A 27,749-nucleotide genomic window follows, 5' to 3' on the forward strand; every position below is an offset into this window, starting at 1 on the left:
ATTTTGTAATCCACATTTTTTAAAGAAATAGGCCTGTATGACGTCACAAATATTAGTTTCTCTGTTTGGTTTGACTTAGGAATTAACACTGTATGTGAGGATGCGAACGAAGGAGGGAGTGCACCAAGTTCATAGGCATCGTTAAATACTGCGGTTAACAATGGGGACAGATCTAGCTTGAATGCTTTATAAAAGGCTGCGCTCAAACCATCCGGACCAGGCGACTTTCCTGGGTTCAGATTATCAATGGCGCTTTCAACCTCGTCCTCGGAAATCGGCTGCTCTAACTTTTCTTTTGTGGTGGCATCCAGTCGTGGCAAGGAGGAAAGAAACACCTGCTTAAACGTCTCCAACTTCATGTCCCGAAAAGCAAACAGCTCCTGATAATAGTCGAAGAACGCACGTGCAATGTCGTTCTTATCTGTCACGAGGCTTCCATTCCATTCTACTTCAGTTATGTCATTTCGATGAGCCTGTGCTTTTTCAAGACCCAGAGCGCGCTTAGTGGGCATCTCGCCGGCGACCCATCTTTCGGCCCTGGCGCGAACGAGCGCGCCTCGATATCGGTCCTCGTCTAATAATTCTATTTTCTTCTTTATCTTTATGCTGTCCTCTTTGTAAACCCCCGGCTCCTTACACTCCTGCGCTATTAACTTCTTTAATGTTGATCTTAGGCCTGCTTCTTCTCGCTTTTCGTTATGGCGAATACAGCTGGCTCTTTCTATTGCTTTCATTTTAATTTCTTGCTTGCACAGTTCCCATTGCTCCCCAATGCTGCTGTTAGGTCGTTTATTTATTTCATTTAGCTTCTGTACAATAATTTCGATTAAGTTATCGTCTTCTAAAAGTTTGGAATTCAGCTTCCAAAGGTCCCACACAAAACGTTTGCTTGGGCTTCTAGCTCCTATAGTGCATTTTACCAGACAATGATCGGAGGAGGACATTGGGATAACAGAATAATTTTTACACTTCGGTATCACATCCAACGATAAATAAATTCGGTCAAGTCGAGCATGACTAGAACTCTGAAAATGGGTGTATTGCACGCTGCGTGCTCCCTCCAAGCACTCAGCAACATCCTCTAATGAAAACTCTGCAATCATCTGCAACAAACAATCAGTGCCCAGACGGCCATAGACGTCCGACGGTCGACCGACGGACGTCCGTTCTCGGACCTTCGGACATCCGACGGAAGTCCGGTTATGTTCGATATACGTACAGCGGACGTCCGTCGGACTATCGTTCGTGGATCCGGATCGCGTCCCACGGACGTCCGACGGGCAGCCGGAGGCGGACATTCGGACGTTTCCCGGAACATGCTTGCAGGGCCCGCTATTAGTGTAAAAACTTGCCAATAACATTCGTGTAAAGCTCAGCAAGCATGTGCCATGGAAATTTCAGTCACATACTAGTGCTCAATGCCTTTGTCGTGAGAGTAAAGCAGACAATAGAATATGCAACAGGTTCAAGTTTCCTGTTGTCTGCTTTACTTTCACACACAAAGCACTGAACAGTAGTGTGCAAATAAAACTTCCATCAAAGAGGCACATATGCTAGCTGAGCTTTACACAAATGCACCATTCCTGAAAACATGCTAAGTGCATAGGCATACCAGCATGCAAGGTTGTAAAAAAAGCATTTTTTTTGCCTTTATTGCAAAAACTGCATGAATAAATAGTCTACACTAAAAAAAATATCGATGTTAAGGAATGGCATGGTAAAATGCAGGCCAACTGGAGTATTAAGAATCTACTTGAATAATTTTTTTAATTATCCTTGGTTGTGACAGCTCTTCCCTTGGGGAGGTGGTGGAGGAAAAGGTATTTATTGAAACCTAATATTTCGGAATTAGCGAGATGATCGAGTTCTGTGTGGGCGGCCTCCGCAGGCCGGGATTCCAGGAGCAGTTACTATCCTGTGCATTTGCTCGATCAGCTGTTGCTAGTCTTTCAGGCCTAAGATGGAAAGAGCAGGCTGGGCTCCTCCTGCAATAGAAGGGAAAATGAAATTCAAGTTATCTGTGCTGAACTTTGATTACACATCTCCAAGGGCAACTGCCAGTTTCTCTCAATTGCTTTTTCCAGATGGCACTGTACGCATGCATCTCCATTCAGAACTGTCACATACTATATAGAAAGGTCATATAACTGCAGCAAAACCCATGCAGAATAACAAAAGATACAAACGTAGTTTGACCAGAACCTGGCATTCAGTATTTTAATGTTTTTATGTCGTCTCTTTGAACATGCCACTCTGAACAAACATGGCATGTTATGCTTGCTGCTATGCGCCCTCAGCAATGCCCAAGACATGGAGTGCACATGCAGAGATATTAAGCATAAAGGATGCTGTATATGAACATAAAGCACAGCCAGAGCATTGCAGTATTACACAGGTACGCATTGGCGGCAGAAACCTGCATTTTGAGCGGTTTAACAGGCAGATTTCTAGTCATTGTTCCTGCTCTGAAAAGAAGTGATCAATAATAACATCATTTAAAATTGTTACCTTTTTGTTCTGTAAACTGCACATTTCGCTGGTTTCCATGTACCCTCTACTGAAGACATTCCCTGGGCGTGTCGGGGGTATATCGACATCAACATCTAGGCTACAAGCGTCTAGAAAGCGTCTCCTTAGAGCAGCTGCGACGAATTAACTTATCTGATAACATGCAAGCTGCTGCAGCAGAATAAAGATAGACATTTGACATGTGGCTAAAGCCCAATGTGGAAGCATAGCCCGCCGCAGTGATTGCGCAGTGTTCATGCTTCTACAAGAGTTAAAAATAAAGTTATTTGTTTACCCACAGCGCTATATGTGACATTACAATAGCAAGGCTTATAGTTACACAAAACACAAAAAGCTGATAACCACAAGCTCCTGATGTATTACCGGCAGCATGCAGCATGGATGTATGTCATGGATTTCTCAACTATGCACAACAAATTACAAAAAAAAATAATGGTATTTATAAATGCAGCCAGCTGTTCACAAGAAACACTGTAGCTTTTTTATGGGGAAGGTAGTGGGCGCCAAAGAAACTGCCCCTGTAAAGGCGCCTAATTTGCCCCTATGTAATATCGGGGACAAGCGTGTGGACTACACAAACTGCAATCAAAGCACATAACTTTCACATCGACCAGGGACCATACTTGTCGATGTGAAAGTTGAACGTTAGTTCTTTCATGTGTGCAAGAGAAATAAGGTCACAATTCGTTTACATCGCGATTCTAGTCCAAAATCTACAGACATACTGTCCAGACTTTCGCCCCCGCAGTATAAGTCACCACTTGGGTAAGAGATTAGTAAAAGAAGTGTATAAAAGACATTAGTGCTGTTGGACAGCCATAGCTATAAAAATGGCATCGACATTGGACTACTACCTTAAGGCAGGGCCTAGGGCATTACAAAAGCAAGAGTTAGTGTCCGCTGATCCTCATTTGAACGAACAAAAAGAGGGGGGGGAAGAAATCTACCTCAATTACATGTTTTGAGTGACACCAAGCCGCAGTTAGTATTAAAGATATCACACAGTTTTGTGGAAAATTTGGGAGCGCTTTGCAGCTTTCTTACAGGATTGAACAAAAGAGCTCACCATCTTCAGAAAGGCACATTATATAGAAATGAAAATAGTGAATTTACTGCATCTGGCCACAACAACTTGCACACGGAGAGGAAGATGAACTGAAAATTTTATACATGAATGTACGTATTTACAACAGGTGAAACAATGACTATGATCTATGCCGAAGAGTAAAGAGATCAAAATCTAGCTCAGAACGAGTTCTCCAGGCCGCGGGGCCGTTTCATTAACTTCGGGACTTCGCCCACATTTCTTCTCCCCGATGACAACGAACTCACACATGACTGGCTAACAAACATTTTGGCATGTCTTTCCACTTTCATAAGTTCTTCACCCTCTCCCTAATACAAGCAATGCAAAAGGGACAACAAATTCGTTTCACAACAAACGGAATTTAGAGAATGGACCTCGAAATGATTGGCTCACTAGGTCACATGCCAAACTCTCTCCCCTAGGAAAAAAAAAAAAGAAAATAAATAATTAGAACCCATCAAAACGGTGTCCCACGTGCGCAACCATTGCCCAAAGCTTGCATCCTTGGCGGCTCCTTTTACAGGGTAATTATTGCAATTATTGGCGTCCGAGTCAGCACCATTGCGGACCACATCAGAAGAGCCAACCCACATCATACCGTCACTGTTACACACTTGCCCTTTTTCAAAGCCGCTATCTCCCACCATTGTTAACATCCAGGGTTGGAATCCTCAACGAGACCCCACTCAGCGCGCCTGCACTGAATAATTGTCACTTTTATGGGCTCCCCAACAAGGAAGAGGGCCTTACACCCTTCAACCTGACAGTGTTTTTTCTTTGAACGATAAGCAGTTCTTCCAAAAGAGGTGCTCGTTTCAAAGCTGTGCTGCCTCCGGGTGATGGGTCCAGTCAGCGTACTAAGGATCCCTTAGTACGCTTAGTACTAAGGACCCCTTAGTTGTATACTGTTCGTAAAGCTCCTTAAATAAAAATGAGCCCCCTACATGAGACAGCAACGAGAACAAACTGCCTGTCCCCGCGTCTTCGAGTGCGACAGCAAAGTCCTCGGAAGAGGGGACTTCTTTCCTTCTCTGCCTACGTTTCCGTTAAGCACTGTAGCTGCTGTAGCTGCCTATCTGTGCGCGTCTCTCCGCCTCCTGTCCAAGGGCAAGTGGGAGACGGCCGCAGCTGGGCATTGAACAGGTGACCCAAAAAAGAGCAGACTAATAATGGTGCCTAGCATACCCACCGATCCCTTACAGAAATCATTAAAGAAATGAAAGCAACACATCAGATAACACTACAATGTTTCTAAGTACAAAGTCGACAACTCCAAGTCATATAAATATATGTACATCTCCGCACATTAACTAGACAGAAACAGTGCAGAGTAAACTAGTAATTCAGTGTCTAGCAACACTATTAAAAGGGGATAAAGGCCACGGGGGGCTATGATTATTAGTACCGTTTTGCCTTTAAACTACAATAATATACTTGTTGCAAGCTTAAAATCAAAGATTCACGCCTGTCCCACCCACAGCAATGGAACACACATCTGACTCAAGTCTGCAGAGAAAGAGCAAGCTAGACTATTGCAGACGCACCCTTGGTTATTTTTCTGGCATTTCTGAGGGTGAAGAATCTGACTTGTCAGTACCATGTATACGAATAAGAACCCTATGACAGTAAATGCATCAAATTTTCTGAAGTGGCTTTTCTTTGCTGACCACATATGAGGTGAGCTATAATTTATCCAACTTGGCCTAGGTTTATTCTATGAATAACAAAGCTATAGCAGGTACACAGTCGTCTACTCAGGCTGAACATGCGAGTGCGTGGCATCCACTTTTTGAGATGCCACTGCATCCATCGCAGCTGCACACCGTAGCGAAGAGGCAGACAGCGTGAAGTACCAGCCTCTAGTCCCTCTACCACCACTGGGGTCCCAAACTAGGGACCCCTTGTTTTTGTCAGGACAGGCCCCCTCAGGGTCAGCTAGTAACCTCCTGTATTTGTATCTGATGGCAATGTTTTCCACCACCACCCACAATACGCAGCTGCGCATCATAGCAGATGTGAAGCAACAGCTCCTGGTCCTTCTGTGCATAAGCCACTTTGCCTTGATGCATGCCTGCGCACCATAGTAAAGAGGCAGACGACATGACACAGCAGCTCATGGTACCTTTACACATGAGCCCCCCATTGTACTTCGATACGCACCATAGCAAATATACACACTACGCCACACAGCTGCTCCTGGTCCCTCTATGCATAAGCCATTTTGCCTCAATACGCACCTGCGTACCTGAGCGAAGAGGCAGACGTGAAGCTGCAGCTCCTGGACCCTACATGCACAAGCCACTTAGCATCAATGCACGGCTGTGCACTGTAGTAAAGAGGCGAAGGACGTTAAGCAGCAGCTCCTGGTCCCTCTACACATCAGCCATTTTGCCTCAATGCGCATCTGCACACCGTAACAAACAGCCAGATGTGACAAAGAAGCTCCTGGTTTCTCTACAAATAAACCACTTTGCCTCAATGCACGTCTGCACACCGGAGCAAAGAGGCAGATGACGTGAAGCTGGAGCGGCTGGTCCCTCTACGCACAAGCCACTTAGCCTTGATGCATGGCTGTGACGGATGCATTGCTATTTTGCAAACTGCATGCCACACATTCCCATTCAAGCTAAGAGTGGACGACTGTGTCCAATGACAAAAAGTAACATGGTGGACAATGTAAAAAGAATTTGCTGCATAAAGTTTGTTGAAACCAGTTCTACATCCTACATGTAAACAAGCTAAAACCTTAATGTCGAAGGGATGTCCTGTGTGTTTAAAATCATCACGCTCAAACAACTTCAACACTGACAATCATGATTCAATATTAATAATATAGATAATGATACAATACTCACTTTTAGCCATACCAAAGAAATGAGAATGCAAAGGGATGTTGCTGTTTTTCCCCCGTGGATGACAGTTTTCCATGTTCAAAGTGCTGCTTCCTGTTGGCCTACGAAATCGGCTACAGCAAATGGCATCTGAAAAATTTTTGGAAGCCTCATGCTAGTCTTCAACGAGAAAAGCATTGCCATACAGAAGCAGAACACAAATACTTTTACAATACATTAAAAGCACCAACTGCGGTGCTGTTTTTAGGATGAGTAGGTAGAGGTTTTGCTGTAGCAAGCCAAATGTTAGCCTTCAATAAGGAAAGCATTCCCATACAGAAACAGAACACAAAATCTTTTACAACACATTAAAAGCATCAATTGCACAAATGCTTGTAAGATGACCACGTACAGGTTTCTGCTATAGCCCGCATCATGTGACCAGCGGTTATCAGAAGCCTTGTATGTGAGCATGATGCCCTAGATTCAATTTATGGCTATCACTGTATTAACAAGCATGGGTTTAAAGCTACTTTAATATGATAATCTAAGAACATGGTAAGAGCTTTCAGTGCGACACATAAGCTCAGTATCATGCACTATAAGGTGCTGCATGGCTCTAGTGCAGCTTTGGCATTATCTCGCAGTCAATAATGCAGTGAAGTTCTGAGGAGCCTTTGAATATCTGTAAGGTCAAAGCAACAACAATTTTGTTTTCATCTCACTTTTGCTCAATTTTTTTTTTTTTTTTTTTTTTTGAGCCCGCGGCTTGCATGGCCTCCCAGTACGCCTGTTTTGCATAAAAGAAGGCGTTGCAGGCACCAGAGCTCACAGCCCAACTGTATCGCGGCGGCGGTATGTCAAATTCGTGCCAGAACAGCGCAGAACAACGGGTCAAGAAAAAGACAAGTGCTGACTTTTTTTTTTTTTTCTCTCATCTCCTTGTGCGGTTGTTCTGCGCGGTTCGGTCCCACATGCATAACCAACATGCGCAAGGTGCTGTCCTAGTTTGTCAAAGCTGAAGGAGAGTACTAAACCTTTAGTTATTTAGTAGCTACAGCCGTTCCTTCTAGAAACTGTAGTTGCCGTAAAGCTCGAGAGAGAAAGATCAGCGGCTGTCCATTAAAAAAAAAAAAAAAAAAAAAAACTCGCGACGTTTTCACAAGTGTAGGCATGTCGCACGATAGGCTCGAGGAGTGCAAAAGTTTTCTCGTATAGTTTTTACAACTCAGCACGTTGCGCATGGTTAACAAATTAACTCCTTTAAAGCTCGGGCCGGCACTCCTTTATCAGAGACAGAGAAGTTGCGCTGCTTACTGGCGCAGCGTCCAGTAATGCCGAAAAGATGGCCCTCAGACTTGAGGCTGCACTTTAGTTAGTCGGCGCGGAGCCATCCTGTCAGTCTCGCCTATAACACTCGACCGTTCGGCTGCTGTACAGAGCTGTTTCCTTACGCAAAAGCTCACCACTATCGGTGCATCGAAAAGTTCAACTAAAGAAACAAAAGTTCGGTGAAATACTTACTTTGGAATCAGCGGGTGAACAAAGTGTGCCAGCCGCACCAAGCCACAGCAAAAACAATGCTAGCAGTGCATTACAGCCGTAGGTATTTGTAACTGCGCAGAAAACGCAGAACACGGAAACGTGAAGCCATCTTCCATGACTAAACTTCAACTTGTCAGGTGGATTGGATTGGCTCATTTCAGATTTTTTTGAGGATAGGTTCGGTTTCGTTCTTTCTGAGCTTGCAGCTTGCTGCGTCTATTCAGCCACTGATTAAAATTTCACCGAAGCATCATGATAGAAACATGTTTAATGGTCATTTAACTTTTAATCAAAAATTTTGGATGGAAGAATTCAACGATGAAACATGCGGAAAATAAAAAGAACTGTTTAATGGAAACGCTTTCTATCGCATCGATTCGCTCTGGCATCATATAATGCAGACTTGACGGCATTACTGATTTATACGCAGTTCAGACGAGCACGACGACTACAAACTATATCATAGCTGTGTAAAAGCAAATCCAGTGGCGGACGTACGGCGGCTGTCCGCTGGGCGAACGGATTCGACCATCCGCTTTCGTACGTACGCCGGAATTCCGGCGGACGTCCGAAATCGGCCGCCGAGTTGCGGCCGAGTTCGGTTGTCCGTCGGACGTCAGTGGCCGTCTGGGTGCTTGCATCTTTAAAGGCTCGGTTAGAGGTTTTGTCTCGGGCGCTTAAAACACAGTTGAAGTCACCCATAATTATTAGCTGCCTTGTTGAATCTAAGTATCGTTCGATGTTTTTAAAGAAAATGAGCCTGTCTTCAGCTGCATTTGGTGCATAAACGCAGAGAATGCGCCATTCACTGTTATGCAAAACCAGGTCACAAACAATCAACCTTCCGCACTTAGACGAAATCACGGCCTGCACTATAAGTCCTGGCAACCGTTTGACAAGAAGAAGGCACCCAGCCGACGTGCCCACTTCGTGACTAACAGCGCCTTCGTACCGCGACGTGAAACGCTGCGCCATGCTCCCTGTCTCCTCCTCTCCCTCCACTTTAGTTTCTTGTACTGCTAGCACGTCTATGTTTTGCTCTGTTAAAAGGCGAAGTACTTGGCTTTGCTTCCTTCTACCAGCCAACCCTCGTACGTTGAGCGTTGCAACGTTCAGACTCTGATCCATCGCCATAATCATGCATTAGAAGGAGGCCGGGAGCATGACGCTTACCTTTCACGTCTAGCATGGCGCTAGACGTTTCCAGAATGCCCACCTCCATCATCTTTTACGGGCTCGACTTGCTGCGAGAGTGGCTTTTCCTCGGCCCTCCTGTCCGCCGCGATGTTGGGCCGTGGCTTGAAAGGAGGTCTCCTGTTCAGGGTCGCTTTCATAGGCGGCTCATCGTCGTTCTTTAGGGTCTGCTGTTCGCTCCCGTCTGCTGCCTTTGTATGGGGGCGTTTAGGTGCGCTGCCGGCGCTCGTTGACCGAACGCCGTTTCCCGTAGCAATGGTCACCTTCGTCGCAGGCTCCAAAGAACCTGCGTCTTGAAGGGGTGCGTTCGCGTTCGCAGACGCCGCTGGCACCCAGGTTGCCGACTCTTGTTGTTTTCCTGTGTCATCACCCGCCTCTTTGCCGGTGATGTTCGGTGCTTCCACATTGACGGATGCCGCAGAGGTTCCAACGTCTTCGCTTCCCTTTGCTGCTTCCTATGCCTCGACAACATCAATTACATCTTCAGGCGTCTCCTCTCTGAGAGCGGGCACTGTTGCTGCAGCGTAGGTGCGGACACAATCAACTTCCGTGTGTCCAAAGCGTCGGCAGCGAGAACAACGCGGTACTTTGCACTCGCGTCGTACATGGCCACAACCATGGCAACGTAGGCACTGCATAGGCCTTCCGGGAACGACGACGAGGGCCAGCTCACCTGCTACCCTTATTTTATGGGGCAGGTCATCCGCCTTCATCCCGGCCTTCAACTTGAGAAGTACTGACCTCGTTGTCGAGCCTTTCTCGCTGACGCCCTGGACGCGCCACCGTTCTCGAGTGACCTCCGTCACCTTCCCGAATGCGGCGAAAGCCGTGCGAATGTCCTCATCTGCGACACCGTGTATCATCCAATGTAGTCTGAGTCGGACTTGCTGGTCTTGAGGGTCGATAATAACACACCGTCGTCCCTTCACTTCCAGCTCTTTCAAAGTCACAATACGCTTCGTGGCTTCAGCAGTCTTGAAGGTGACAGCCCACACGTGATTAACTTGATACGCCCCCAAGGCTACAACCTCGGCGAGCGCGTCGGTCTCGGCGAGTGCATCCCGAAAATCTTCTACGCGGTAGGGCCTAGCTCGAACGTCACCATGCAAAAAACCGTGTTTAAAGCAACACGTCCTGTGGGCAGCTGCGGCAAAACAATCTGATATTCACTATCTTCACTTACATCGGACCTGTTACCGCGGCCAGCCTGGGCCGCTATCGCTGCTCCGGTGGAGCCCATGATCCTGCGCCCGAACACGCCGGTGGCCGGAAGTAGAATGACTAAGCTATAGCTTCACCTTGACATTGCACGCATTATACAGCAACTTTCTCATGCTGCGCATCACTGTCTTCATCAACTTCCACTTGTGCACAGTTTAGTCACAAAGCAAGACCATGCAGACAGAAAACATTTCAACATGTGGTTACTGAAAAAAAAAAAATCGTCTAATGCTCATTTCATATGCCTTAGGGAAACCCTCCAAGGTTAAGCAGACTTGCAATAAAAAGTGATTACTCACTGCCATCCAACCGATGGCAGCCCTATTGCTACAAGAAAAGATATGCAGCTTTTTCAACCAAAGAGGTTTTGATAAAGCTGCATAGCTTTCCTTTGCAGCCTTATCGCTGTGCTTTGGTGGATGCTTATAATTACTCCCTTATTCCACTAGTCTTGTAGGTCAGAGGGGAAGGGGGTAGTTTGGTAACGCTGGGGGGCTTCCATCGGCCGAGTCCGTAACTGTATCTTCTTGGGCAGCCATGCTGTGCTACAGGCCACAACAATTTTTCAGACTGTTCTACGCCATTTCTGTGAGAGCAAAGCTTACTGCCTTCTTGTCGTTGTTTTATTCGTGCTGCGAATGGATTTTACTCTACAAGTAGTTTGTTTGGTCATGACACCACAGGTGCAAATCAAATGTTGCATTTTGATTGTTTTCGGGGTAATAAATGCACCTCTTGCTGCCAAAAAAATATCAACCTACCTGGAAGAATCCACATAACGATTTTTTTTAGATGAGTAGGATGAAGCTGACTGCAGCGTCCCTTTAGGGAAGCAGCAGTGCAAAACTTAAATAACTGGAAGGATGTAAAAGCTGAGAAGCTATTCTATATCTAATCGATAACTTAGACAAAAAAATTGAGTTGCTGCACATTAGTCCCATAGGCATCTGTACTTCGGTGAACCTCCGAAGTTTACTACTTTCTTTCTTTCTTTTTCTTTTTTTTTTTTTACATACTGCCCATCGAAATTTCTCAGCTGTGTACAGCCCAGCCAAGGAACTGAGTGAAGGCATTCCTTTCATTACAATTTCTCAAGAAATGCAACTGTGGGTGTGTTTTCTCTAATGCTGTCTGCTTTCTTACTAAACATATGAAATTTCTAATAGTACTTAGCCATACAACAAGGGGAAGTTTGCTGCTGGAGAAGAGTAAAAATACTGGCATATTTCTGTAGATCTTTCCCTGTGATGACAATAGTAACAGAATATCTGTTTTGCAGGAATTTATATTTTCTCTAAGCTGGGGACGGTGGCGGCATTGCTATGGGCAAAATATTTTTCTTAGCTGTGGTAGATATGACCAGCCTTATTTAACTAATAGCTATTTTTAAATTAGTAACTGAGTGCTTTAAACTATAGCTGTAATGAAACATTATTCGTCTTATTTAAATCACCTTCAGGGGCTCCCCCACGCACTAACATTAGAGGAGAGGAGAGGTGTCAAAACCTGGGAATTCACGAAGTGCTTGCAAGAGTATGGACGGAGGTCTGGTTCCACCTGGAGCGGGCATGACGCCTCTTTAGCGAGCAGTTCTCGAAGCTGTGGTGTCGGCCGCCTGTTATTTCTTTTTTTATTTTTTTTTTATTTTAAATATCTAGGTTTGGGGGCATGACATTGATGGTATAAGTAGGATAGAACTTAAAGAAAACAGCAGTTGCTAACAATGACCAATGAATGTTTCCCGGCATGTGTGTTACTCCACTGAACGGTAAACAGTCAGTTTTTGATGTGTAAGTACACCAAACAAGCAAGAAGCATTGAGAGTATTCTTCAGCTGGTAATTTTGTCTGATGGTTAGCTTCTTATTTAGGTAACCAGAAAGACCTTAAACAGACTATTTTCTGTGACGAAGAAATTGTGCATGGCAGTTACTGCAGACTTAAGTTGTATCCGAGACTATAGAGGGGAAGCAGTTGTTACATTTATTTTTTGTTGATGTGTCGCAGGACAAGCAATATTTATGACTCCGACATTGATGAGAAATTGCAAATGAACACTTTACACAAGGGTAGAGGTCATACTTATGAAAAAAAAACTAAAGAACAAGGACTACATAAAATGTGTTGAGAAACTATATGGCATTTCAGGTTACTAGCAAACCTAAGAATGCTGCAAAACATGTGCACCTTTGCACCATGATATAACAGATCAACATAAATCTATACACGTGCAGCCTTTTATGCAATGCACACAGAAATTCCCAGTGCTCCTGCTGCTATTGGAATAAACGGTAGAATTTCACCCCTGGTGGGCACTTCACGCAGGTGCATTGAGCATCCAACGATGCAATATTGTATTGCGAAATCCTTACAACTGCAAACATACTGCCTTATGCCGCCGTGAAACAGCAAGGCATAGGCTTCCGCAGGGGATCACATAGCGTCGCTTCCATCTTGTGGCATGATTGTTATACTTGCACCGTGGCTCTGTCGCTTTGAAGCTAGGATTGTTATTGTATTCGCCGTACTGTCTTTCATGAGGAAGTCATAGTTTCTTCCACCATAAGCCAGCTAAAGACAATGTGTCCCTTTGCATACATGCTCGTCTCCCAGCGCTATTAATAAAATTATCAGTAGTGTGCAAAAAAAAATAACAAAATATCTTAGAAAAACAAGGGGGCTGTACATACCCCTTAGATTGTGTGTTTGGCATCACTGCATCACTGACCTTCATTTTAATGGTGGGCTCGTTACTGCCCGCTATCTAGGCAGCGGGCAGTTACATCATCTTTTACTGTCAAGTTTCAAAGATATTCAGAGCAACATTCCTATTTTGAAAATTTACATTTTAAAATGTCCTGCCGTGTTTCTTACCCCTAAAGCTAGGTATACTTTTTTTATCTGGACGCAGAGTGTTCGACTGCCACAAAGAAAATATAGTCGAAAAAAGTCAGCAGACTGTCCTTCAGATGTGAAGCATTTGCTACATTGTACAGAAAATGCTTTGGACTTCTGCACACTATGCCATTTCATACACAACATGCAATGCTGCCAAAGGCAGTATGCCTGAGTACCGACTGCATTCGTGCCTGAGAAACAGTTTGTCCTACATCCAAGTCCAAAGTGCAGACATGGATCGTCCAACTGAGCTATGGAGACATCTATCTTAACACTGAGCGTATTCATCAGTGCCACCCTTGACTACAGCAACGGATGCAGAATTACCAGCATTACCGTATCTGTCATGTGGAATGTGATGAAACAGTGAAGCAGTGTGAGAACCTCCTTATAGTGCCAATGGCATCAAGACTACCAGAACAGAAGCTGTCATTAAGTTACTGGCCAGACAACAGAAAGGAAATCAGCAGCTCTTTATGTAGCCAACAGCCACTGTGACTAAACAATGTTGAGGAGAATGTTTTCTCTTCTTAGTTCGTAGTTCTGGTAAGTGGAGAATGAGGTGTGCATTTTTTTTTTTTTTTTTTTTTACCAGACAGACTATTTGAGAGAAAATAAAACAATCCTACTCACTGAAAATGAGGTTCAGTCATTTATTCGTCTTAATAAGCTTTGGCGGGTCGCGATGGTTCGGTACATACATCGCCACTAACTGCTCAGATGCTTTAAACTGAAGGAGGAGTCAAGAAAATGTGCAATAAGGAACTGTGACATCAAAGTTGCACAGGCCTACGCGAATGGTATAAAACAACACGAGCCCTTTCAAAGCAGTTATTTTCATAGCAGCAGATAAATCAGGTCATAAATGTACGGCACTGCAGTGTTCTAAAAGGTGAGAGAATTGTTATTTTGAATCTATGGAGCACTGACCTGTAGTAGATGATCTTGGTGCACGAAATGCTGTTTTAAATACAAGAAAGGTTATACACATATATTTCATGCAGAACTTTACAACGAACAAAACGTTTTAGAAATGTTGCAAACAAGGTCCAGCCATATGTATACATTGAGCCTTATCGGCAGGTGGGCAGCTTCTACGATACACACGTCTTAGGATCCGGGATTTAGAACTGACATGAAGAGTCGTTCCTTCAGGAAGAACGTTAGTCAAGTATTGATAACGTTCTTCCTGAAGGAACACCAACCGGAACGACGCCCCTTTTTATACTGGTATTTCGAGGTGATTAAAGTTTACCACTGCTACTAAATAGTGGTGTCGAAGTCGAGGACAACGATAAAAATGACAGCGAGATTCCATTCGACTACGCGCTCGACCGGAGACGAGTTTGTCGCATCCCATGTGTTGCGCTACTTGCGCTGTACACCTTACTTCCGGATGATCCAAAGGCAGTGACTCGTGTAAATTTCGGGAAATGCAAGTAAGTACTTGACTTGCGACATACTGCAGGCATCTTCCATCGACAAGAGCGGGCTGACACGCATTGCAGAACTAGCGTCGCAGAGTCCACAGGTCGGAGATGGTGCTATCTGTAACTAAGAGAACGCATGGGAATATCACAGCTTGCTGCTTGACGAACAGCAGTACGCGAGGCCGAAGCTCAAGGAGTATTATAACAAGTGGAAAGGAACACGTACGGCCACACGGCTACGATATTCAAACTACAATGCCAAGAAACCCGTCCGCCACCATCGCCACAGTCATGTCCGGCTTGCGAGCGATCACGGAGCCGGCGACACTGGCGACCAGCTATCGGCCTATCGCTTGAAACGGCGACGAGAAGCAGCAGACATTTTACAAACAAAACAAAACAAGGCTCCTTCACATCCCGCAAGTTATTCCTCCTCACTTCTTTCAGCTGGCGCATGCGCAGAAGCGACGGAGCATTCCAATAAAGAAGGTCTGGTGCTGATAGCGGAGGTCGGGGCTCTTCAAGCTCAAAATGAGATGTGAAAGAAAAGACTGGACACACAAATAAAATACGAAAAAGAACAATGGGTATATTAACAATTAACCACTCGATTACAAATACACTTCGTTTCGCACACGCGCGTTCGCACACAGTTTTTAAACGTCCGCTCAGCGTGCTGACGCACACTCCGCACATTTCTTCCCGCGCCCGCTCTCATTGTCGACGTACCGCGCACTCCTGGTCGGTGTCCCGTGATCGCACTCTCTCGCACCAAAACAGGCGTACGGTCCGCCTGCATCCCTGCTTGCGATTTTACCAGTGCCCCGGAGCGATCTTGGAGACGGGCCGGGGCGGTGACTCAAAGGCTGTACTACTGACACCAAACAATGAGCCGGGGCGCGCGGCAGACACGGAAACGTCCGCGGAACCTCGTCCTCCCTCAGCAAATGCTGTTTTCTTTTTCTCTTTTACGGTGAGCTTCTTTCAAACTTCGACGAGTGCGCACCAGCTCCGTTCTGCGGCCCGACCGCAACGTCGCCCCGCATCGGCCTTTCGCTGCCGGCCAACTGTTTCCTCACTTGTCAACGGAGTCGATGGGCTGCGAGAATGCACGGGGATGAAGCGGGCATCCCCTGCGTCCATAACCTCACTTTTCTAAACTAGAGAAAACATTTGCTTGTTGAGAGCTTGTTCGCACATGAAAAAACGGATTGATAAACCACTTACTACTTTGACTCAGCGCACTGGCAATTTGCAGCCAGGCATCGTTTTGCACTTCTCTGTGTGCGATTTCAGCTACTCGTAGTAGAGAGCCGGCCTCTGCCGAACGTTTTTTATGAGAGGCTGATAATTCCACAGCGAAGATTCCGCACTGGACGTGATCAAGCTGCGGACAGATACAATCACCGACAAAGACACAATCACCGACACGACACAACACCGGCGAGTCGAGACACTGCAGCAGAGTAGTAGCGTTGGATGATGTCGCCTACAAGGGTTTGCGCGCGAAATCTGGGAGGACCGGAAGCCCCGTGACCGGAAAGGGAAAGGGGGAAAGCTGAGGGCGCTGCACTTCAGCCACCATGGGCGCGCTATGAATCATGGGCCGGTGTGCTACTTGTTGCAGCGGCCCGATTATAGTGCTCTAGAAGATTGGGCAGTGTGTCGACCGCGCCGCGAAATGCATGGGAGCGAGGGGCCGCTTTTGCGATGACGGAGGCGCCGCAGCGCAGAGGGCGCCACCAGCAACTGGTGTGTCAGCCGTCCGAGCGCCCGCGTATGCGCGCTGTGCTGCGGGGCGGATACCGCGCGGCCTGTACGTTCTTGTATGCTTGTGCGTCGTCTCGATCTGTTCGCGACAAGATTTTACAAATATGCCGGTTAACGGTGCTCAGTACTGTTAGTAATCACCTAATTTATTTTCCATTTTGGCCGTCGGCAAGACCTCGGGGAAGTAACATGACAGGAGTTGGCTCCGAAGAAAACAGATTGGAGAGGGCCGGCGTACGACTCGCACAGCACGCTTCACTCGCCGTACAGCTTGCTTTAGCATTCCTAAATCACCTAATTCACGTCCAGAAATGTAGTCGTTTTGAAAAGAGGGCAGTGTGGAGGCAGGATGTATGAAGAAGTGAAACATACACGTGCGTTCGAGCGTTGACAAAAACTGGTCACAGTAACGCCATTATCAAAACAGTCCAAAATAGTATATTCCGTTGTTTCCCACGCCAACTATGCCGACTACAGTACGTCACTGAAGCCACAAGAGAAGTCGGCATTCAGTTGGAATGAATTAAATGTGGACTACCCCGCATGGAGGTAGAGATGATCAAATTGTTCAAGAAAAAGTTTCCATTCTAGGGTACGAAAGCCACCGGTAATATGCAAATCATTGCCTCCAGAAGATCGCTCTAGTCCTGTTTTATGTACATACAAAATTAAAAAAAAATGAATAGCTTTGAAAAAGAAATAACGACGGAAAATAGAGGACGCAGAGGTATACGCTTATTCGCTTCCGCTAGATCATCCTTCTGCGAAAGAGAGGCTGTGAGGCCGGCACGGTTTCTCACCACGAACAAAAATAGAGCTATAGGTTCGAAGCTAGGTCGCAATTTACTCAAAAATTTGGCTCGGATGTATGGTCCTTTTCGATTGCTTTGCACTTCAGATTTTGCAAACTTCCTGTAAAATTTGAAGGTTCAAAAAGTTTACCTACTTGGAGCACCAGAAAAGCTCCCACTTGAAGCAATGAAATTTAATGTGTTTTTGCGGCTTCGCTCTTTGCGAAGTAAGCGAATCACGGCAAGAGTTCCCAAAGGGAAAATAATTAAATTCCCTTGGAAGTATTTCACGTGTAATATCAACCTTGTTAACAATTATAGTCTGGTTATAGCACTGCAAAGAGCACCCGCGGCAAGCAGCCCGATAACATATAGTCCGCTAAGCAGTAGTTGCAAGTGTATCCAGTCGATTACTCATATCCCCCCCCCCCCTTACCACACACTCAAAGAATAAGCACGTATTATGTCCGCATTCGATTTCGGCATTATATTAATTGCTTGCTTATTAGGTGCTCGTCATCTTTTTCGCATTTTTCCTCTTTCTCTCGGTGCGCGCCAAGAACTGCATCATACCTGCCAATTCGACGCGCAATTATCAGCACTTTTATTTTTGTTTGTTTGCTCTGTACCATTTGATGCCAGTAAAGCGTCCGCACTCAAATGCCCACTATGAACGTATGTGACAGGTATGTGACTCATATTTCGTACCACACACTCGAAAATAAACACGCATTAGTGTCCGAATTTGAATTTAACCTTATAATTATTACTTGCTTATTAGGTGCTCCTCATTTGTTTCGCATTTTTCCGTTTCTCGGTGCGCGACAAGAACCGCAGTACTTGCCAAGGTGACACGAAATTATAAGTGTTTTTTTTTTTATTTGCTCTGTACATCTACCATTGATATGCTATTAAACGTCCACACTCAAGTGCCCACTATAATCGCATTCCTTCGTAAGTGAATGGTTTAATTTTTCGTATTTTATTTGAAGCATTGCCCTAGCTGTACTTGACTTTTTTTTTTTTTTTTTTTCATCTGTACAACTGTTTCACCCTTTCGTGAGCAGCACGTAAACAGTTGTCCGTGACACATGTATTTGTTAATCGCTAACAAAAAATAAATCCTTGAGTGGCGTATATGTTCATTTATTTTCGCCGGTACCCAGTGCAATGCTTCAATTTATATGGTTAAGAATAAATAAATTTTGCTCGCGCATTGTAATTTGTGTAAGCGGTGATTAAGGTGCAGAAAGAACACCAATTAAGGAGATAAATTACAAATTGCTGATGATTTAAGATAAACGTTCAGTCATATATTGATAAGCGCAAGCTGCAAAATATAAGCAGGTGTTCGTAAAAGATTCGCAAAGAGCCCTCATAAAGCTCAATTAAGCATTGATTCTCACGTATACTGTTTTCCTCCGCGTATAATACCGCTCCTTACGGGAAGAACGAATACAAAAGTCCACGCTTCGTTGGAAACAATGCGTACAAATATCTCATCTGACGATTTGTGACTGTCCGCAGGAATAAAAAAACGTTGAAAGAGATTCAAATAACGATTCAAACATTGCACGCAGCTCTGAAGGAATACCAAAGCGTGCAAGGCGTCTCCACAGAGATGTAAAGGAATTGCATGGATCAGTTTAAGCCCCTGGAATAAGTAGTCTCTTTATTAAATACTGCACCAATGGCGTAGCGTTGGAAAATAACTCCAAACAGAACTGCACCGCTCATCTGTACCTCCGCTGTCCCCGCAGCCGCTACGCGCCGAGCGCCGAACGTGGCACCCCTGTTGCAGGTCGCGCCCTCTCGCGGAAGTCGGTTCTTGTCATCGCAAAAGCGGCCCGCTCTCCGGCGCCGGTCGTCACACTGCCCAATATTCTAGAGCACTATAGCCCGATTATGGTGGCCCGATCCTCGATATTCGCCTTCCCCTGGCGGCGCCATATTGTCTTTCTGATTGGCTCAGAAAAGAGTCACGTGCTTCAAACTTGTGGCGCGAAACCATCAGTTGAGGCAAGCACTTTTAGCGGTTACGTCAAAATGACGTAGCCGTGAAAATTTATTTCAACCGGAGCTATCCTTGTTGCCTGGATGACAAATACGAATGATTTTGGAGTGGAAGCAAAGTTACTGATGGTGGTTTGGAGAACACTTACGCTCGATTAACCAATGTGATGAAAATAATGGCATACTGGGAAGGAGCGGATGCTCAAATTTGATTGGCTGGAGCTATGTCACGTGAAACACGTGATACGCAAGCATATTTAGATTACGTCAAATTGACGCGTCATGACGTAACTGATGTGCCGCCATTACCAAAAATGCTGACGTTTGGCCGCCATAATTTCGCCGAGTGGCGAGGTGCCCGAATTATGCTAATGAGACTATGGCGACAGGCAAGCTGATTTACGCAGCCGTTAGCCTACCGTAGTTTCTTAGCTTGTTATTAAAAGTAAAATGATAACTTTATATACACATTGTATGGCTTTTTAAACGGAATAGAAAGGCAAATTATGAGCGCGTATGAAATAAAGGACGTTTGAGACAATCTTTAATGGGGGCAGAAGCGTGCGGCCGCGTGACGACGCTAACTGCTTTCTTATTTCAAACCCTTTCTTCCCATGGTAAGAAATTATTGGTCTGCGCGGTTATAATAACCCAGCAATGGCGGCGGCCATGGAGGGCGGTACGCTTACATAGAGGAAGGAAAGAACTTGTACGCTTACGAGTGGTCTTCGTGCCGTTCGTCGTCTGCAAGTAGTGATCGAGGATTTGCTGCAGCACAGCAATGCTGTCAAATTGTCTTGAAAGATAGCTCGTCAGTACAGTCAGATCTGAGGAGTGTAGTGTGGCGGCTTTGCAAGCTCCGAGGCGAGAATCGCCCTGCGCTCGGAGTGTTGAACTGTTGAGCTACTGGTGTTTCGGGTGGAATCGCCAGTGGTGAACGCCTCTGATGTAGGATGGCACGAAATGTATTCGTTCGGCCGAGCAACGAGCTCCTGGAATGTGTCGGGCTTCTCGATGGGTGTCGACCAGCAAGGCAACGCAGTCAATCTGCTGGAAATGCTGCAGCACGTCGAGCATCACAGAGGTAAGCGCAATAGGAAAACCTGCAAAGGTGACTGTTCATACAGCGTCATTCGCATTCAAGTTCTACACAGGCGGGAAATGACTGAAGATTAAAGGAATACTTACAGGACGCATGCGGCGAATCCGATATTTTTAATCAGCACTTTGCGTTGCTTTTAGCTGCCTATTTCTACGACGCATTATAATTTTCTTCAACTCCTCTACACTGCACAAACTTAAAAAAAAAAAAAAAAAAAAAGAAACTGAGTGTGCTCGTAGTTGTCAAGATTTCTTGGTTAATGGTTTCGACGACCGATAAAGGAAAAACATGTGAAATCGCCTGATATAAGTCGTTCCTTTAGTTGCAAAATAGAAAAAGTTAACCTTCGCACTACAATTTCCGCCACCAACCCGTCTTTACCTGTTACGGAAATGGTTCACTTAGGTATAGGTTTTGCACTGACGATTTCTTGCATTCATAGATTACACTTTACCGCAGCATAGCTTGCAGCTTTGATGATTTTGAATGTTCCTGTGCCATGCGTGTTTGATATTTTATTTGCATATAATTTAGGCACTAAACATTTGCAGGTGATCGTGTGGACCTTGTGCAGCCGTTGCAGCACTTCCGATCCGAGTCATCATGTGGGCGAGAAGTCCTGGGGCCATATTCAACATCATTAACCTCTCTGCTAGGCTTGTGTAATCTGGGAGGCCACGCCTTGTCCCTGGACGGCCACATCAGATGTGAAGTGCTATGCAGATGGACAGCTCTTGTTGAAGATCGTTACAGCTTGTAGTGTGTGCAGATCACATGACATTGACGCCACCTGCAAATGGTAATCGCAGCAGGAACATCAACAAGTACAAGGAAGAGGACGTGCAACATTTATATTAACTCGGACAGGAACAACTTGATCACCTGCACTTGAGATTTTCACTCGCTGTCATGATTTTGATATATGCCACAAGTGATCAATGTGCACATTCTTACTGCTTCATGTTCGATAGCATACTGCTGAAAAGCCGTCCAAGTCTTAATTTTTTCTGTGGTTTTGAGATATAACCATCTCTTTGGTGTACATTTTGTTGATAGCATGTGCAAGAACCAAGTTCAGCTTTGGGGTGGCGCAGTGGTTACAGCGCTCGACTATTGTTGCCAAAGACGCGGGATCGAATCCCGGCCTCGGCGGCCGCTTTTCAATGGAGGCGAAAAGCAAGGCGCCCGTGTGCTGTGCGATGTTGGTGCACATTAGTGCGATGTTAGAACCCCAGGTGGTCGAAATTTCCGGAGCCCTCCACGACGGCATCTCTCATAGTCTGAGTCGCTTTGGGACGTTAAACCCCACAAACCAAACCAAACCTTTCCTTGGTGCTATAATTTTTTGTCTACCATCTGTAGACATACTGAGTGTATTCTTCTACAAGTGCTGTGGCCCTTGCTGAGAGCTGTCATTCTTTGTTGTATACTTTGCTTTTTTGTGTTCTGCTTAAACTCAGTGTGTATTTTATTAAGTGCTTCATGTCAATGAAACACAGGAAGGTACAAAAACGTTCTCCTTCTACCTCCAGAAGTGCCATTCTGAGTAGGACATGCGGGCAGCAACAGTTCACAATTCACTTTGGTGTTTGTGGCAAGCAGGCAGCCTGCGATGTACTACTTCAGTGAGAATATTTGACATACGTGCACCCTGGTGGATGTGTCTGCAGTCGTTTACCATAGCAGAGTCCATTTCGTTACATCTATCTTGTGTGCTACTAGGGTGAAACGTAAGGTGCCCACTGTATTTTTCCACAAACTGCAGAGTGAAGCGAGCTGTGCTTCTTTGTATTTGGTTGCCTTTATGCTTGTTTTCTATTGCTTTCTTCATATGCTGAATGTAGATGAACAGCAATCAACTAGTTTTCCCAAGGATAATTTGTGCATCTATTTGGTGGTCATTGTCTTTCATTGTTGTATGCACGGAAAATGAGGCCCCCGCCAACTTGTCAACCCAATTTGGCAATTTTAGATTCCACTTTTGCAAAATTTGCCAGTTTCATTTTGCACTGCAATTACTGATGCTTTGTAGTAATGTTAATCAAGATCCCAGATAACCTGTTTAACCTCTGCATCATTTGTGTGGCTCGGCTATCAATGAACATTTTTGTATTCTTCAGTTTTTTCACAAAGGCAACTATTGACTTCTCTGTTTTGTAACTAGGTGATATTGAAGTGCATGTGCACCCACTGGCAAAAGTTCTTGAAGGTGGCTTCGCAGGGGAAAGAATGCATTCATTTGTGCACGAGATAAATTGCTTGACATTTCATGTTTCACTATATAACCCATAGTCACAATAATGATGCACAAGTGTAGGAATGAAATGAAAAATTTTGATAAGATTGTCCTTCATAAATTTTTGACTGCAGCTCTACAAAATGCTTTGCTCCTTTTGTGCATTGCTACATATCTTGTTCCATAAAATATCTCCCTCCATGATAGTGTTGTGTGTAGTCCTTCCATACCCCTATTATGAGGCTGCTATCTGGGCCAGTTGCTTCTTGACACATTCTTGCTGCTGCCACATGCCCTCCGGCACTCACATATGTTAAAAGAGGGTTGGTAAAGCTCACATATTCATGCTCTAAGCCACTGGAGCATGGCTTCATCACTCGAGATGTTTATCGAATGATTGCAGCTGTGTATAACTGCTTCATTATTTTTTTTTCTGTTAGTTGCTTTTGTAGCCTTATCTTCATTGTTCTTTGTGAGCTTTAAATTGAGAATTTTAAGGAAGGGGCATAAATTTTATGCCAATCACTTTCATTTCATTTATGTAGAAGCACTTTCAAGGAAACTTGTGTTTCATCATCACTTTTCAACATTTTGTACCATTGTGCTAGTACTGAGTTGTATAACTTTTTGCTCTCATAAGTGACAGCTGCACTAGTTTCACTTACACCTATCCTATTGTCACATGTGTTTTCTACGTTATCTAGTATCCCTATGCTTTCCTATTATATCAGCTTCAGCAATCCTCTCTGCATTTAACCCTCAGAATGTGTTCCATATTTTGCACGTCTGCTATTTGTACAGCCTAAATTGAACACCACAATATATTCTTAAGATTGCATTCAAAAGGTAACTTCCTGAAGGTACAATCCTATTGAACACAGTAGACGTCATACTATCCATAAGTGAGCCATTCTTTTTCATGATGTATTGAAGAATTTGTGAACAAAGCGATTTCATTTTATCTTGACCACATTCATCTGTTGTTTCTGTGGTACAGCCTCTGCCACAGCTGCATCTATAACTTAGCTGTTGGCACTGTGGTCAAATGTCTTGCGAGCCAGCAGAGCCTAATGTAGCGTAGATGTTCAGCTATTGGCTTCTTGCTTTTTTTTTTTTTTTTGATGCAGCAACATTAAAGCCTCTTTTCTGCACAAAACGCGACATTGTGAGTGAAAAATCTTGGGCACATTTCAGACAGGTGGCATGGTCGAGTACTCAATGTGATGTCTCTGGCTTCACCTTTGAGATGACTGTGTGAGGTGATAAACCTTGCAGGATCTTTGGGTAAAAGACAGGCAACCCTTAGGCCATGGAACCGCATCCGTACAGCTTGGTTAGAGTGGGCTTTATAGGTATCTAGACAAGTGGTCTTTCACATAATTGGAAAACTTACAGGTATACGCTACTGATATGTATCATAGAATAAATACTAGGTGTTAGCAGTAGCAAAGTCGATTCACACGAATGAGAGTCTGCAGACAGGAGCCATAAAAGCTGTTGTGTCATAGCGGTAAATGCTGAGCTTGCGTGTCCCCACAATTGTTTTTAGAGCATGAAGTTTTCAAGTGCTGTGCTGGTTTGCCTGATAGCCGTCACATTGAGGGACTTGCTGAAATAATGCTTAAGGCTTGTCTTCCTGAGACAAACATTTCTGCTTTTTGGTAGACTGCATAAAGGGAACATTCTAGGTGTGGCAGGCATTTATGCACAGGTAAAATCATTCTTACACACACTATAACTACCTTTGCCCTGTCCATAACAGAATCGGAATACTTGCTCTGTCCAAAGTGCCGACTACCATTTAAATGACGTTGAGTTCCATAATCTTTGATACTGGTAATACTGCGGAACGCATAGCATCCCTTGACTGTAGTTGCAGCCTAGTGGTTTGAGCATTTGGGGACCAATCCTCAGTGGTGTTGGGTACTCTTTGGTAAAACAGTGGGTGCTTGCTTTGCTGGTGCTGGGGTTATCTTGGGCCAAACACTTGGAGAATGGGTTTTTGACCCTATCTTGTGTTCCCTTGCTTTGTATAACTAATTTCTCTTCTTTGGTCTCCAAGGCCGTGCCACCTTTCAGATATGGCGATGAGCTGTACAAGTACAATACTGTAATTACTTGAATGTGTGACAGCCTTTCATTTTTTAGGCTGTGTATTGTAGAGTGTGGAGTGCTGTAAATAAATTTTGTATTGTTTTGTATATTGTAATTTTCAGTTTTCTTATAAGCAAGGCTTCATGTCAGGTGCATGTAAAAAAAAAAATGCCAAAAAGTCCCGAAAGCAAATGATACACCAATTGTTAGTCAACGACGAGCTGTTGAAGCTACAGGGAATGTGTTACGTGAGTAGCAGGTCTCTTAAAGTGTGCATGTTTTACCAAAATAAAGGACAGAAGCTATACTGCAACCTGTTGGAAAAACCATGCATACAAGACACACTAGCTGCAAATCATACGCTCATTTAAATCATGTTTAGTTTTCCAATGATATGCAATCAGAATGTCGAAAAAGTTAATTTTAATGCTTTATTCCCATATTTATGCCTGTATTCAGGTGAGGCTCATTTGAGCATGTTTTTGAGTCAGAGTGTAGAGAGTGGATGTTAGGCAGTTGCACGTTGGACATTATGCATTGCTGGAAGAGCACACAGGGGATGGCAAAGCCAATACAAATCATACAGTATTATCACCTGGCATTAATGAACCTTTGCCAAAAAATCCAGAACACCACCCTGATGTGCTGCAGGCCACATCAGCCTTGCAATTCATGCCTCTTTTTGTCTAATATTGTCCCTGTGCATGCTTCTGTTTTTCTTTTTTGTTGCTGTTACTTTTTACTTACGGTGTCCTTAAAGTCACGCTTGTTTTCCCCTTTGGCTCCCTTGCTTCACTCAGAGACAGGTTCGGGTTTTGTGTAGCATGTGCACTGGTTAATGTGTGCATGAATGCTACATTCAATTGACAATTGCTTCAAGAAAATGGTTTCCATACTGCATCTAGCTCATTGTAATTAGGCATCATATATCATATTCACTCTTCATGTCTGTTCCGTCACTTCCTGATCGTCAAATAGTATATGTGAAGGCATTTCTCTAGCCGACCTCATCACCCTTCTCTCCTCTGAGGAATCTTGCTGCACTTAAAGAAAGTGCCGGATGCTATTGCAAGTGCAAAACTGGTAAACAGTAGCAAAGATAGGCTGTACCTGACAAATTTTGTTTCTCTTGGGACATTGTGGTGTGATGTGCACCTGCATCAGACGAGCAGCGTTGCTACTTTTATAAAGTGTTTTTATGCAACATGCTCAGAAACCAAGCAGAATAATACCGACAGTTTTTTATTTTTTTTATTTTAACGAGGTAATTAATACATCTGCCACAACACAGTGACACTCTGCATGCGGTGAAATGTGCATACAGCGTGCTATGTCTAATTCAGGACACATTAAATGCCATCAGCGTGAAAGCTAACCTGTTGCTGCCAGTGGGCATCTGGATACGCTTTTTATTGCATTTTCATTGCTGCCAGAAAATCTTCTTATTTTTGCGGCAGCGTGAAAACGTCCCCGCCGCGATGGCTCAGTAATGATTATAGACGCTCGGCTCTCTGACCCGCAATATGTGCGTAGCCCAGCTACGACGATCGCATTTCGATGGACACGGTAAAGGTGGTCCGATGTCAGCGCATGCTAAGATCGCCAGATATATGGCCTAATCGAGCTCTCCACTATGCGTGTTTTCACTACGCCGCTCCACCGGGCCGATATCCGCGTGGCGTGACATGGTCCATAGGGTCACGAAGAGTCGGACACGACTGAACGCCTGAACTGGAACTGGACGCCACTGAAGCCGACACGTATACCCGTAGCAGACTTGCTAACACGATGGAAACGGTGGGCTGCCGCAGGCAGTTTCCAACAGCAGTGATACCCTGAGAAGGCCAGCGTTGTCGTCGGACAGGTGCGTCTCTTCTCTAGAGGCAACTGCAGCCCGAAAATCTGTTGGGCGCTTCCAATTCTCAGTATTCGTGAACAAATTCTTTAATCCTGATACTCGCGAGTATCAGGACTAAGTCCATAAATGAAACACGCACAGCTAGCCACATGCAGGCATCTCAAGTGAGGCATCGCTCACACCTGACGACCGGCTGTTTGTGGGGTTTGCGTCGAGTACCGCCGTTCGCTCAGCCTAGCTGCTGCTGGACGTCCGACAGCGTGTGTACTATGATGCACTGTGGTCGCAACTACCGTTACTATAATAGTACAGTACAGCCGCAACGTATACGTAAGTATCTCACTATCTCCTCAGCCTTGCCCTGCCGCGCGACGCGTGTATGCAGCGTAAACACTGTTCGCACCGACCCTCCAGCTTCTTGGCATCGCAGCGTTGGCATTTTTGTAATCGGCGCCAAGTAGCAGACGACGGCGTTATTTTTTGTAACTTTCTTCCTTGTTTTTTAAATTTCGTCATCAATTTCTGTTTATACGCGTTTTAGCGCCGCCCCAATTTGTACGTCACGGGTACGTCACAACATGGCCGAAAAGGCGAATGTCGAGGATCGGGCCCCAGGACAGTCGGTTTTTCTCGGGTACGTGGAGTGGCGTTACTGCGATGTTTCTTTTTCATCATCATCATCATCTGAAGGCGCGTACATAGACCGTGATAGACATAGTAGCGAAGGCGCAAAACCAGACGTCGACAATAAATAGTTTCTGTTTCCCGAAATGGCACTAAAAATTTCCTTAGTGATTGCATAACGACGAATATTCATGGTAGAACAACAAATGGTAGCGTAACTCCCATAGAAGCCTGCGTGTCGACTCTGAGCGAGGCTTTAGTTTCCCAGTGCCCCCTGCGAACTGTGAGGCACAACAAACACGTGACGTTGCTTGTGACGTCACAGTAACGTACTTTTGGCGGGGAATTTGATTGTCTTTTTACTTATGAACGAAAAACAAGGCCAACAACGACGGAGGCAGAACGATGCTCGGATAAGGCAGAAAAATGGACACCGTAACTGTTCAGCCAACTTTACTTGACATGGATTTCTACTGTCAAGTTTTACGTTAACTGAAATGTTACGGCATCTTTAACCACCTTATCAT

The 27,749-nt window shown here is 44.8% G+C and overlaps 2 long non-coding RNA genes and 1 pseudogene across 2 annotated transcripts in view; 1 reads left to right on the top strand and 2 right to left on the bottom strand.

Moving 5' to 3' along the window:
• Nucleotides 1–27,749, top strand: part of LOC146201362 (uncharacterized) — a 408,702-nt gene that overhangs the window by 27,650 nt on the left and 353,303 nt on the right. The gene's annotated exons all lie outside the window — the stretch shown is intronic.
• On the bottom strand, nucleotides 1,810–8,128 carry LOC146201363 (uncharacterized). Its single transcript, XR_014705321.1, has 3 exons — nucleotides 7,972–8,128; nucleotides 6,472–6,597; nucleotides 1,810–1,985 (listed from the first exon to the last, which is right to left on the bottom strand). It is a non-coding gene; the product is annotated as an uncharacterized LOC146201363 (long non-coding RNA).
• On the bottom strand, nucleotides 8,629–10,451 carry LOC146201364 (uncharacterized; annotated as a pseudogene).

This window comes from Amblyomma maculatum, chromosome 2, assembly GCF_055883805.1.
Source record: "Amblyomma maculatum isolate TAMU_Amacu chromosome 2, ASM5588380v1, whole genome shotgun sequence".
In the NCBI taxonomy this organism is placed as follows: Eukaryota; Metazoa; Arthropoda; class Arachnida; order Ixodida; family Ixodidae; genus Amblyomma; species Amblyomma maculatum.